The 12,888-nt window shown below is 41.5% G+C and overlaps 1 long non-coding RNA gene across 1 annotated transcript in view; it reads left to right on the forward strand.

Moving 5' to 3' along the window:
- Window positions 1-6,186, forward strand: part of LOC122682234 — a 113,431-nt gene extending 107,245 nt beyond the window's left edge. The window contains exons 5-8 of the long non-coding RNA XR_006337273.1: window positions 1,042-1,137; window positions 4,013-4,066; window positions 5,426-5,618; window positions 5,757-6,186. This is a non-coding gene — a long non-coding RNA (uncharacterized LOC122682234). The remainder of the gene's footprint in view (window positions 1-1,041; window positions 1,138-4,012; window positions 4,067-5,425; window positions 5,619-5,756) is intronic.
- Window positions 6,187-12,888: the final 6,702 nt, after the last annotated feature.

The raw sequence follows: 12,888 nt of genomic DNA on the forward strand, positions 1-12,888 counted from the left end.
AATGTCCATTAACAGTAAAATGGCCATAAACATTAAGTGAATGACTGAATTGTGGTACACCCATTAGCACATTGCAATTCTACAGCAATGTAAAAGGAGAAAATAGAGGGTTTCTGGCGGGGAGGAAGAATCTTATAAACACAATACTGATCAAAAGAGCAAGGCACGTAAGAATGCATACAGCTTATTTTTAATTGATATAAAATTGAAAAACAAGAGAAAGCACATTTCATAGGGAATAAAACTATAAGGAAGCTAGGAGAGTTAGGACTACCCTAGGAGAGCTAGGAGAGCTGGGACAGGACCTCCCACCAGAATAATCAGGGCAGTGGTTGCCTCTTTGAATAGGAAGTGTCACAGTGGGGACTTCAGAGGAGCAACCAATATTTCATTTTAAATCTTGGACATTGGTTACAAGCATATTTACTACATAATTATACATTACAATGTATGTTTGTGTCCTTTTTCATTCTTCTTTGTGTGTGTAATATGTCAAAATAAAAAAGAAATTAAAAAAAAATATGCCCACCAGAAAGAGAATCATGGTGGTACCATTTTAGAATTAAAATTAAGTGCTGTTATTATCCAGCCTCTGTGCTTTGAACATAAAACCAATGTCATGCTGACATATTGAGCAACTTTACAAGTGTCATTGACAAACTATATTTAATGTTAAATAGCAAGATAACTTATATAAATTAAGCACTTACTAGGTCCCAGACAATGTGCTAAGGGTCCAACACACATGAGCTTATTTAATCCTCACCATAATGCTGGGAGGTAAGTGTTATGATTGTTTTACAAATGAAGGTAATGTATGTTTGTCAGAAAAGTGTGTAAAGTCACTCAGATTGAGGAAATGGCAGAGGTAGACTCCAACCCAGGGCAGTCTGACGGTCCAGCTGGCTTGCTGAGCCTATTGTCCTGTTTTCCTCCTTTGTGAACATTTAGACTTGGTCATTAATAACAAAATCTTGAACATAACCATATGATTGCTATACAGAGATGGTTCCAACAGCCTGGCATTCATTCATCCCATAGACATCTACATGCCAAGCTCCATGTTGGACTTTGTGGCTACAAAGAGGGAAATGACACCAGCCCTCCCCTCGGAGCTCCTGATCTGGGAAGAGTCTAGTAAGTAAACAAATAAACAAACCCAGTAGTCTATGGGTTTCTAAAGTGTAGTGAGGACACTCAAGGCTGGAAGAAGGAAATAGATAAAGGTAAGTTCAGTTCAGCTCAGTCGCTCAGTCATGTCCGACTCTTTGTGACCCATGAATCTGATGGCCTCCCTGTCCATCACAAACTCCTGGAGTTTACTCAAACTCATGCCATCGAGTCGGTGATGCCATCCAGCCATCTCATCCTCTATCGTCCCCTTCTCCTCCTGCCCCCAACCCCTCCCAGCATCAGGGTCTTTTCCAGTGAGTCCATTCTTCACATGAGGTGGCCAAAGTATTGGAGTTTCAGCTTCAGCATCAGTCCTTCCAATGAACACCCAGGATTTAGAGAAGATGCTTTAAACCATATCCTTTTAACCAACCAACCAACCTTTATTACCTATCCTTCTTTATTACCTACTTCTATACTTGTCTCCAGTTACTTTGGAGCTAACTTTATCCCATAACTTGCTTTTTAACTGGACTCCAAGTTTTTCCATTCTTTGTTTTAGAAGGTGTGATTTTTTTTTAGTTCCTCTTCTTTCTACCCTCACGCCCCCCCCCCCCCCCCCCCCCCCCCCCCCGCCAAGCTTGAATACCTCTACTCCCCTCCTGCTCCCTCTCCTCTGCTTCCCCCTCGTTCAGCTTAAGTCATACCTTGTCCCTTAATGCCTGGATCAAGTACACCTTTCTCTAAATCTCATGCTACCCCTCCCCCCTACTCTGGAAGTGAGTGCTATCTTTCTGACATCCTTCCACTTTTTTTTTTCTCATTTATTTTTATTAGTTGGAGACTAATTACTTTACAATATGGTAGTGGTTTTTGCCATACATTGACATGAATCAGCCATGGATTTACATGTATTCCACATCCCGATCCCCCCTCCCGCCTCCCTCCCCATCCCATCCCTCTGGGTTTTCCCAGTGCACCAGCCCTGAGTACTTCTCTCATGCATCCAACGTGGACTGGTGGTCTGTTTCACCCTTGATAGTATACTTGTTTCAATGCTGTTCTCTCAGAAATCCCACCCTCGCCTTCTCCCACAGAGTCCAAAAGTCTGTTCTGTACATCTGTGTCTCTTTTTCTGTTTTGCATATAGGGTTATCATTACCATCTTTTAAATTCCATATATATGCCTTAGTATGCTGTATTGGTCTTTATCTTTCTGGCTTACTTCACTCTGTATAATGGGCTCCAGTTTCATCCATCTCACTAGAATTGATTCAAATGAATTCTTTTTAATGGCTGAGTAATATTCCATGGTGTATATCTACCACAGCTTCCTTATCCATTCGTCTGCTGATGGGCATCTAGGTTGCTTCCATGTCCTGGCTATTATAAACAGTGCTGCGATGAACATTGGGGTGCACGTGTCTCTTTCAGATCTAGTTTCCTCGGTGTGTATGCCCAGAAGTGGGATTGCTGGGTCATATGGCAGTTCTATTTCCAGTTTTTTAAGGAATCTCCACACTGTTCTCCATAGGGGCTGTAGTAGTTTGCATTCCCACCAACAGTGTAAGAGGGTTCCCTTTTCTCCACACCCTCTCCAGCACTTATTGCTTGTAGACTTTTGGATAGCAGCCATCCTGACTGGCATGTAATGGTACCTCATTGTGGTTTTGATTTGCATTTCTCTGATAATGAGTGATGTTGAGCATCTTTCCATGTGTTTGTTAGCCATCTGTATGTCTTCTTTGGAGAAATGTCTGTTTAGTTCTTTGGCCCATTTTTTGATTGGGTCATTTATTTTTCTGGAATTGAGCTGCAGGAGTTGCTTATATATTTTTTAGATTAATCCTTTGTTGCTTCGTTTGTTATTATTTTCTCCCAATCTGAGGGCTGTCTTTTCACCTTGCTTAGAGTTTCCTTTGTGGTGCAAAAGCTTTTAAGTTTAATTAGGTCCCATTTGTTTATTTTTGCTTTTATTTCCAGTATTCTGGGAGGTGGGTCATAGAGAATCCTGCTGTGATTTATGTCAGAGAGCGTTTTGCCTATGTTCTCCTCTAGGAGTTTTATAGTTTCTGGTCTTACATTTAGATCTTTAATCCATTTTGAGTTTATTCTTGTGTATGGTGTTAGAAGGTGTTCTGGTTTCATTCTTTTACAAGTGGTTGACCAGTTTTCTCAGCACCACTTGTTAAAGAGGTTGTCTTTTTTCCACCTTCCACTTTTTATGTATGTTATTTTTATAGCCTTATCACATAGTTACTCTTGTATCATAATTATTTATGTGCATGTTTTGTCCCCCCTGCTAGAGTGCAAGTTCCTTTAGCCCAGAGACCATGATTAATTTCTCTTCGTGTTCATCTGCTTTGCTAGATAGAAATGGACACATAACCAGAGCTTAGAGGTATTTTGGCAGCAACATGACTGAACTTTTTGGTAGTTGAATGGGTCTTCTGGAGCAAAGGCATCATAAATACTGTAATAACAACTTATAGTATGTTAACATTTTAAGACATTTTTAGATGGGACAAATGGAATCTACAAAGAGGGATGGTATTCATAGATGAAAGACTATTGAAATTATTTATGAAAATACTTTCTCCTTTTGCAAGAAACGTCATTTATGAAGTAACAGCCAAGTTTTCACAAGTATAGACTATGGAAAGGATGGCTAATCACCATTGATCTATGTTACCCTGCTCATGAATTCAACCATTAGCAGCAATAATTATGGAATTTAGAACATAGTATATGTAAAATACCACATTACTTTATATTTGTGATTGTTTTATTTTTGCTTGTGATACGGGATAAGGTCACTGAAATCCTTCCAATATTCTGCATTGGAAATTGCTTCTATTTCTGTTTCTTAAGTGGATTTTGTCTCATTTCTTTATTACAGCTTTTTCTGTGTTTTTCTCTATTGGAAAAGTTTTCCAGCTGCTAGACCTACAGGGTAGGTAGAAAATTTGATGAGAATTTATGAAAGCTTGATGACCTTTAGAGATCTTGCCTTGAAATTTCCTTTTGTTTTTTAAATGTTTGATGTTAAATGGTTCTGAGGGAGCTGCACTGTGTAGCTACCCAAAAGTTCAATGTAACACACTCAGGTAAACTGTTTCAGAGGTGTACATCTAAAAGAGAATGATTGATAGAAAAGATGCAACTTTTAATGAAGGCCAATAGGAAGATAGCTGCAATTCCAAATTTCTCATTTCCCTGATGGTGTCCAGGGATACCTCACACCTTCTCCCTGGAACCGTTTGAATTCCTCCTGTGGTTGAAACTCTGATCTCCCTAGTCTCAGCCTCATACATGGCTGTTGCCCTCATGAAACCATAGACCAAAACTGGATATTGTCTCTTGGTTGGGCTCTTCCAGAGATCCCTTGGGATACTTTATCAGTGGGTCTTTAAGGAAGTACAGGGAGAGAGGTAGGTATAGACAGCAGTCCTAGGTCTGGGCCTCATGGCAAATTGGAGCATTTTCCGTATATAAAATCAGTCTGGTGGCTCACCCAGAAGAAGCTCATCAACTGCTTTTTGCAGTGGCTTCCAACCACTTTTGATCCTTCAGTGGTCAAAAAAATAGAGCATGTCCCCAATATATATATTTTTAATGTATGCAAAAATAGAAATGAAGAAGCAATGAGATAAATAAGTGCAAATAAGAGTTCTACTATTTTCTTCTAATGTCACAATGGATCATCTTGCAGACCCCACCTTGGGCATCACTGCTTGCATGGTGATCCACTGTTCCATGGTAAAGTGTGTCTCAGCAGTCTCTTCTGCTGCTCCTGGGCTAAGAGCTAATGTCTCTCCATGTCATGGTTCCTCCTACCATGGCTTTGTGTCTCTCCACTTTTTGCTTTGCCTCTTGTAGTGCTGATTCACTCTGGATGCATCATACAAACTCCATTAAGAAATGGATCCAGGGAACTTTCCTGGCAGTCCAGTGGTTGAGACTTCACCTTTCAATGCAGGGGGCCCAGGTTCGATCCTTGGTTGGGGAGCTAAGATCCCACATGTCTTGCAACCAAAAAAGAAAAAAGACCAAACAAACAAAAACCATAAGACAGAAGCAGTATTGTAACTAATTCAATACAAGCTTTAAAAAAAAAGAAACAAGTTCACTACTCTGTGTGGAACTCTTCTCTGGACAGAGCTTTCTGGCCAGGCCCCAGGAGGACCACTGACCAGCTTAGATAGCTTTGTGGAATTGGGAGTTTGGCCATGGTGAAGCCATCTACAGCCTGGGTTATGGATCTATGATTATTAATCCTGATGCAATTCTTCCTTTCTTGTTTGGTCCACAGCTTCAAACAACCCCCAGCCCATCAACTGCAGAGCCACAATTTGTGTATGAAGCCCACTAAGGGGAGGCCCCCCTACTTCTGTCTCCCGATGTCCCCAGTAAAGAAACACTCATTCAATCCACTTTTTGTTAATACAAGTCCCTTCCCCTGGGAAGGAAATACAAGTTTTCAGGATAATCTGGCACATCTCAGGGTGAGTCCTCTTGGCATATTTAACCCTTCTCCAGGAGGTATAAGGGTGAACCTTTGCCTGCCTTTCCCTCCTCGTTGAGAATTTTAGATCTAGAACCACCTGATGGCAAGAATTTTTCTGGGTCTTCTTTCTTCCCAGAGCCTATGGATATTTGTCCAGACTGCATCCATGGCACAGGGCTCAAGGTGTATACATGTGCTGTGTGTCCTGGAGAAGATGAGGCTGCTTCCGGCTCTGCTCCGTCTGTGTGATGCAGGGAGCATGGGGCTAAGAGCCTGGGCTCTGCAGCTGGCTTGCCGGGGTCCATGGTCCAGGGTCAGCCACACGTTCGTGCCGTGATGTTAACATTTCACTTATCTCTTTGTGCCTTGGTTTCCTTCTCTGTGAAATGGCAATGATGATAGAACTTGTCTCATAGGATTATTGTAAATTAAGGTACAAATGCTGAGACTTCCCAGGTGGTCCAGCAGTGAAGATTCTGCCCTTCCAATGTAGGGGGTGCAAATTCTACCTCTGGCTGGGTAGCTAAGATCCCATGTGTCCCATGGCCAAAAAATAAAAGCCCAAATAAAAAAAAAAAGCCCCCCCCAAAAAAAAACCCTCTGTGACTGTGGTGATAGTTGCACAACTGTCTAAATATACCAAAAATCACTGAATTATGCAAGTAAAGCAAGTAAATTGTATGGTATTTAAATTATAACTCAATAAAAAATTTTAAAACAGATGCAAATGCTTATTACAGTTAGCATTCAATAAATTCCTAAGAGGAATAATAGCTTTTGTGTGTTTTTTTTTTCCAGTCAAGGAGGGTTTATTAGACTTCTCGCTGAAACCACCAAAGATGGACAAAGTGGATGGATGCACTTAGTTACCTGTAAAATGCAGGAACAGCAAGCTGGGCTGGGCCCTGTTCACTGCTCTGTCCTCAGTACCAAACCTCATCCCTGGTACAATGTAGACACTCAATAAATATTTGTTATTGGTCTAGAAAATGTTAGGAGATACAGTTACATAAAAGTAAGTATTCCTTAATGGATTTTAATAAATTTTTCTCTGCTGAAAGAAAATGCAGTGATGCTAATAGACTCTGGGAATGTGCAGTGAGGATCATTTCCGTTTATTGACTGCCTCCCTCTCCCCCAGCCAGATATATTACATAATACACATAAAGTCCTCAGAGGTAGATATTAGTAATCACATTTTGCCAGTGGGAAACTGAACTTCACACAGTTTGTGACCTTCATGAGGGTGACAGGGTTCTAGGTGACAGAAAGGGGATGTGAACCCAGGCTACACAGATGGCTCTGAAGTCAGAGACTTTTCTGTTTATTTATTTCCCAGTGGTAAGGACAGCTTAGACGAAGAACTGCTCTCTAGTGCCTCAAGCATCCAGAACTTTGAGATGAAGAGCCAGTCACTCTGGGATGTAGGGTCCTCATGCTTCCTAGATGTGCACCCACCATCATTGAGTTCCTAAACTGGTCATCAGAAACTGGTGTTTATCCAAACAGAACTAAGAGGCAGACAAATTGCTACATTAAATTCAATTGCTTGATGAACTTTTCACCATAGGCTTGTCTTGTTTGATATTTCTTCTCTTAAAAAATGCAGAATTTAGTTGATACATTACACAAGAATGATCAAAACTCAAGAGATGTAAAATATATATTGGGGAGCAAGGAGAAAACTGCAGAGAGTGTAGAATGGGGTGGTTAATTTCAGGCTTTCATTAGCATCTGCAAAAAAAGGTTAAAGCCTACTTACCTTCAAACCAAAGGGGAGTTTGCAGGAAGCATTATTTAATGTTTTTAAAAAATAGGGTTTTAAATTATTAAGATAAATGCTAAAAATAGCTAAGCAATAAACCCCTTTTAAATATTTTACCAAAGTATATTGCTCACATGCCTTATATTCAGACTGTGTCCTGATTTGGATATTTCATGTTTCTACAGTTTACTTTGTAGATCACTAATCAAAATTAAATAGTGTCTATGCCTAATTACAATGATCATTTTTCACACACTGCAAAAAGAATGGAAATCTTGGAAATAAATGCTTTTGCTCGGAATGAATTCTGTCTGAAATAATACACTGATGAGTGATTTGTTGAGATAATATGATATAAGTGGTTGCCACTGGAATTAATTAGGCTTCCCTGATAGTTCAGTTGGTAAAGAATCCGCCTGCAATATGAGAGACCTGGATTCAATCCCTGGGCTGGGACGATCCCCTGGAGAAGGGAATGGCTACCCACTACAGTATTCTGGCCTAGAGAATTCCATGGACTGTATAGCCCATGGGGTCACAAAGAGTCGGACACGACTGAGCAAATTTCACTTCACTGGAATTAATGGGATGAAATGAAACTGGAAAATTTGGGATGAATATCCAGAAAATTCATCCCAAATTTTCCAGTTTCATATAGTTGCTCCAGTATTCTTGCCTGGAAAATTCCATGGAGGAAGAGCCTGGTAGGCTACAGTCCATGGGGTCACAAAGAGTTGGACACGACTGAGCGACTTTTCACCATTCACCATCCAGAAAATAGAAGGTTAGAAGGTTATAAACTTTTATTAGACTGTGTGAACTTCTTCTTGGGGAATAGGTAAAAGTCCTGGGCATTTATATTAAGCTTCAACACCAAAAGAGACTATTCAGCAGGAAAGATTTAAGTCTTTCTAAATACCATTCAAGAGTATTATGAAGCATACTTCTAATGTCCCTTAGATCCTAAGCAGGTAAGACTTTGATATCTCTGATAAAAAACATTGAATTTTAATGCACCACAAGTAATTATTCTCCTAAGTAATTTCCTTTAGAAGTATAAATTGTCTGGCTCTATCTACTTCTAGGGAAGTGGGAAGTATTAGTCGCTCAGTCACATCTGACTCTTTGCAACCCCGTGGACTGTAGCCTGCTAGGCTCCTCTGTCCACGGGATTCTTCAGGCAAGAATACTGGAGTGGGTTACCATTTCCTTCTCCAGAGGGTCTTACCAACCCAGGGATCAAACTTGGATCTCCTGCATTGCAGGCAGATTCTTTACCACTTGAGCCACCAGGGAAGAATATTTTTTTCTTGAGAAACTATGATCTGATCTTGTGGGGCTATAGAGCTGAAGGCAGGAACTTGACCTCTCTGGGTGAATTTGCTCAAGGATCTCTTGAGAATCCTTAAGTCACAGAAACACAAACACCTCCAACCTGGATTCAGTGCAGTCTTATTCAACTCATAGGCCATCTCTCTGGACTTCTTTAAGTTCCCAGTGGCCCTAATGAGCAATCAAGATTGAGAACCACTGCCAGGAGAAGAAGTGAAGTCGCTCAGTCATGTCCAATTTTTTGCGACCCTATGAACTATAGCCTGCCAGGCTCTTCTGTCCATGGGATTTTCCAGGCAAGAATACTGGAGTGGGTTGCCATTTCCTTCTCCTGTTTCTTGCCTGCAGTACAAACCTGGGTCTACTCTCCTGGTTCTCTCGAGCCTTGGATTACTGCTTCTGCACTTTTGCCTGAACTCAAGGAAAATGATGTCTACGATACCTCTACCAAGGTTCTTAACTGTGATGGTTAATTTTATGTGTCAATATGACTGAACCATGGGTGCCCAGGTTAGTCATTGTTTGTGGGTGTGTCTTTGAGGGTATTTCTGGATGAGCTTAATGTTTGAATCAGTGGACTCACTACAGTGGACCGCCCTCCCCAAGTAGTTAGGGATCATCCAATCTGTTGAGAACAAAAGGCAGAGGAAGGAGAAATTTGTTGCTCTCTCATATTTTCCCCCTGCCTCACTGATTGAGCTGGGACATGACATTTCATCTCCTGCTCTCAGACTAGGATTAATAGCATTGACTCACCTGATTCTAGGGCCTTTGGATTTGGACTGAATTATACCTCTGGCTTTCTTGGATCGCCAGCTTGCAGTCATCAGACATGTGGAATTTATTAGCCTAAATAATTGCATTAGCCAATTCCTCTATCTATCTATCTATTTATCTATCTATCTGCTATTGGTCTGTATCTCTGGACAACCCTCACTAATAACATTAACACTTTTTAATTCATGGACTCCTTGGAGAATCCAGTAAGCAATAAACCTTCTCCCAAGAAAACACACTTTATCTTAGAAGCAACTGAAACATGTTTTAGAACCCCAGAACCCCACCTCTAAAAACCTAGATTAAAGCCCCTCTCTTATCTAGATAATGCTTGAAACCAGATGCCCCTATTCTTATCTATCTGGAGTTGTTGCCTCTGAAGCCTGTGCCTGAGCCAGGCGGGGACTAGGAAATTGTCCTGTCCTTTCCCAAAGAAGCAAGAGACACCTCTAGTAAAGCCCAATGCTGAACTCTGCTAGTGGGGCTGTTCAAAAATTATTTAGAACCCTAGAGGTACACACACAAGAATATAATTCAAAACCTGGGCAGAGGTCCAGCAATGCAAATCTGTAAAAGTTACATACAAATGCCCTGGGATGATTTGCTTTGCTTCAGTCCAGTATTAACAGCAGAGCAGATGGGCTTGGCTTGAGTGGTCTCGGCCCTGCAGCTGAGAGTGGATAGATACTATAGAGACCACTGTATGAACAGTCACGACATCAACACTTGTTCTTTCTGGTTGTCCTGCAGCAGCTCTGGGGCCTGCCACATCAACTGCAGGACCACCCACCATGTACTCTTGGGGTTCATGACCCCACTGCAATGTCCACATCTCTAAAGCAGTGGTCATCATTTATCAGGAAGCTCAACATCTGCACATATTTTCAAACATCTTTTCATTGTTTATGTTTCAACCATTTCATTATTAAATGGTTACATTTTCATCTAAAATTTGAGAAACTACATAATTTGCATATATGGATTTGTCTCGTAAACAATTAGAACACAGTTTAGTATTGAGCAAGACATTTGAAACTGGATTGTTTTGCTCTATAAATTGCTTAATACAGAAATGTGGTTTGAATCATAGCTCCTCCAAGTATTATCTAAATTTTTTTTCCCCCCACTGAAAGGGGGAAGGAGAAAGAAGCAATGTCATCTTTAGTCCAAGTAAGGAAATGCTCAGCAGTCCATTTATTTGAAGCATTTTGTTTCGTTTGTTTTTTTGGTCTACCTTTCTACTTGGCAACATTCAAAGTTAGAAAATCCAGGTGAAATAAATGATAATCTAAAAAAAATACTGTCTCGAAAAGATAAAATTTGTTTAGATCATGAACTATAGTAGAAAGTGTAAAGCAGGTAAATATCAACACTTTCCAAAAGGCAATAAGGTTACTTTATGGGTGATTCTGCAAAACCTGTAAGTAACAGATAATTACTATTTTTTTTTTTAATTTTTTTTGATAATTACTATTTTAAACCGTTGTGAAGTATTAAAAAAGAAAAGTTCTCTCATTTACTCTGTATACCTAGCATAATTCTGCTGTAAAAATTGGACAGGCATAGTGAATGGAGCAGGACACTGTGATCCTTTTGCTCCCCCATGTCCTCAGCCTGCCTTTTGTCTGTGGAAAAACTTTAGTTGAAGAATAAGTTTAATCAGAGCAGTGAGAAAATGCAGAAACAGTCCAACAAGACTAATATTAGTTTATAGTTATTAAGCATAGTCAGGGACCTTTTGGAGCAGGCAATGGCAGCCCACTCCAGGACTCTTCCCTGGACAATCCCATGGACAGAGGAGCCTGGTGGGCTGCAGTCCATGGGGTCGCTGCGAGTCAGATGCAACTGAGCGACTTCACTTTCACTTTTCACTTTCATGCTTTGGAGAGGGAAATGGCAACCCACTCCAGTGTTCTTGCCTGGAGAATCCCAGGGACAGGGGAGCCTGGTGGGCTGCTGTCTGTGGGGTCGCACAGAGTCGGACACGACTGAAGCGACTTAGCAGCAGCAGCAGCAGCAAGGACCTTTAGTTCCTCCTCAAGGGTTTCTACAACATTCTGAGCCATATCCTATGAGCTGTCTTGTAGATACTGAAACCCCCACCAGGTGGAAGAGGTTAACTACGTGATGACCAGACTGTAGCCATGACATAAGCTGCCACAATTCTGAGACCTGGCCTCAAAGAAATGGGAACAAACTGACTCTGGAACTGAAGATTAACTGTACCTAATCCAATCAAGATGACACTGACCAGACTATTGCAGCACCAATTTCATGACTGCCAGAGCCGACTGTGCTATTTCTGCATGTGGCCCCACCCCTCCCCGCCTCCATAAAAGCTCTTGCCCACTGATTGTCAGTGTGGAGGAGTTGGCCTTTGTCAGGAGTCCCCTGCCCCCAGGCTGTTGTCCTCTGAAATGAAGCAAACTTTCCTTTCCACCAGCTCGCCTCTTCTTTGGCTTTAGAGTGGCGAGCAGCTGGGCCCCACTCTCGGTTTTTGGCTCCTTCTGTGGGACTCCTATGCTCTCGCGATACCTGGCTTCTGGGGTTTCCCTCAAGTAGAGCCGCCTGGACGACGCTCCGGGATGGCTGTGAGGAACTGCTGCTCGAGGCTACCTGGCCTTGAGAGGAAGATTTTAGTGGGGACCGGGACGGTGGGGGGGGGCGTCGGGATTCTAGCAGCTGCTGAAACCATTTGTTTCGGGGAATCCTCCCTGTTTCTTCTCTGCTCGGCACTGGCTGTCAACGTATGCTTTTCCTCGGTGGAACGGAAACGTGCGCCTGGATGAACTGACGAGCTCCAAGACCTGGTAAGTCCAGGTGGGCACCCAGGCTAACTTCTCGTTTGAGCGCAAAGTGCCATTTGGGCATTTTGCCAATTGGTTCTGACGTGCCTGACGTTGAGGACCATTTGTGTTGGGGGCGTCTTTGTTTGGGACTCTGAATCGGTCATTATCTTGTTGGATTTGTGATGATTCTGTCTTCTGGTGTGTGGGTATATATTCCATTTGTGTGATTGGTATTATCTTTTATAAATTAATTTTTATTGGCGTACAGTCGCTTTACAATGTTGTGTAAGTTTCTGCCATACAGCAAAGTGAATCAGCTATACATTTTGGATTTCTTTCCCACTGAGGTCACCACAGAGCATTGAGTGTCTTGTGCTGTAGGTTCTCATTAGTTATCTATATTATACATAGTATCAATAGTGTATATGTATCAATTCCAATCTCCCAATTCCTCCCACCCCACCCCCTCTTTCCCCCCCTTGGTGTACATATATTCATTCTCTACCTCCGTGTGTCTATTTCTGCTTCTCTAATAAGATCATGTGTACTGTTTTTCTATGCATTAAAATATGACATTAGTTTTTCTCTCTCCCCCCCAAAACAAT

Source organism: Cervus elaphus, chromosome 23 (assembly GCF_910594005.1).
Source record: "Cervus elaphus chromosome 23, mCerEla1.1, whole genome shotgun sequence".
NCBI lineage: Eukaryota > Metazoa > Chordata > Mammalia > Artiodactyla > Cervidae > Cervus > Cervus elaphus.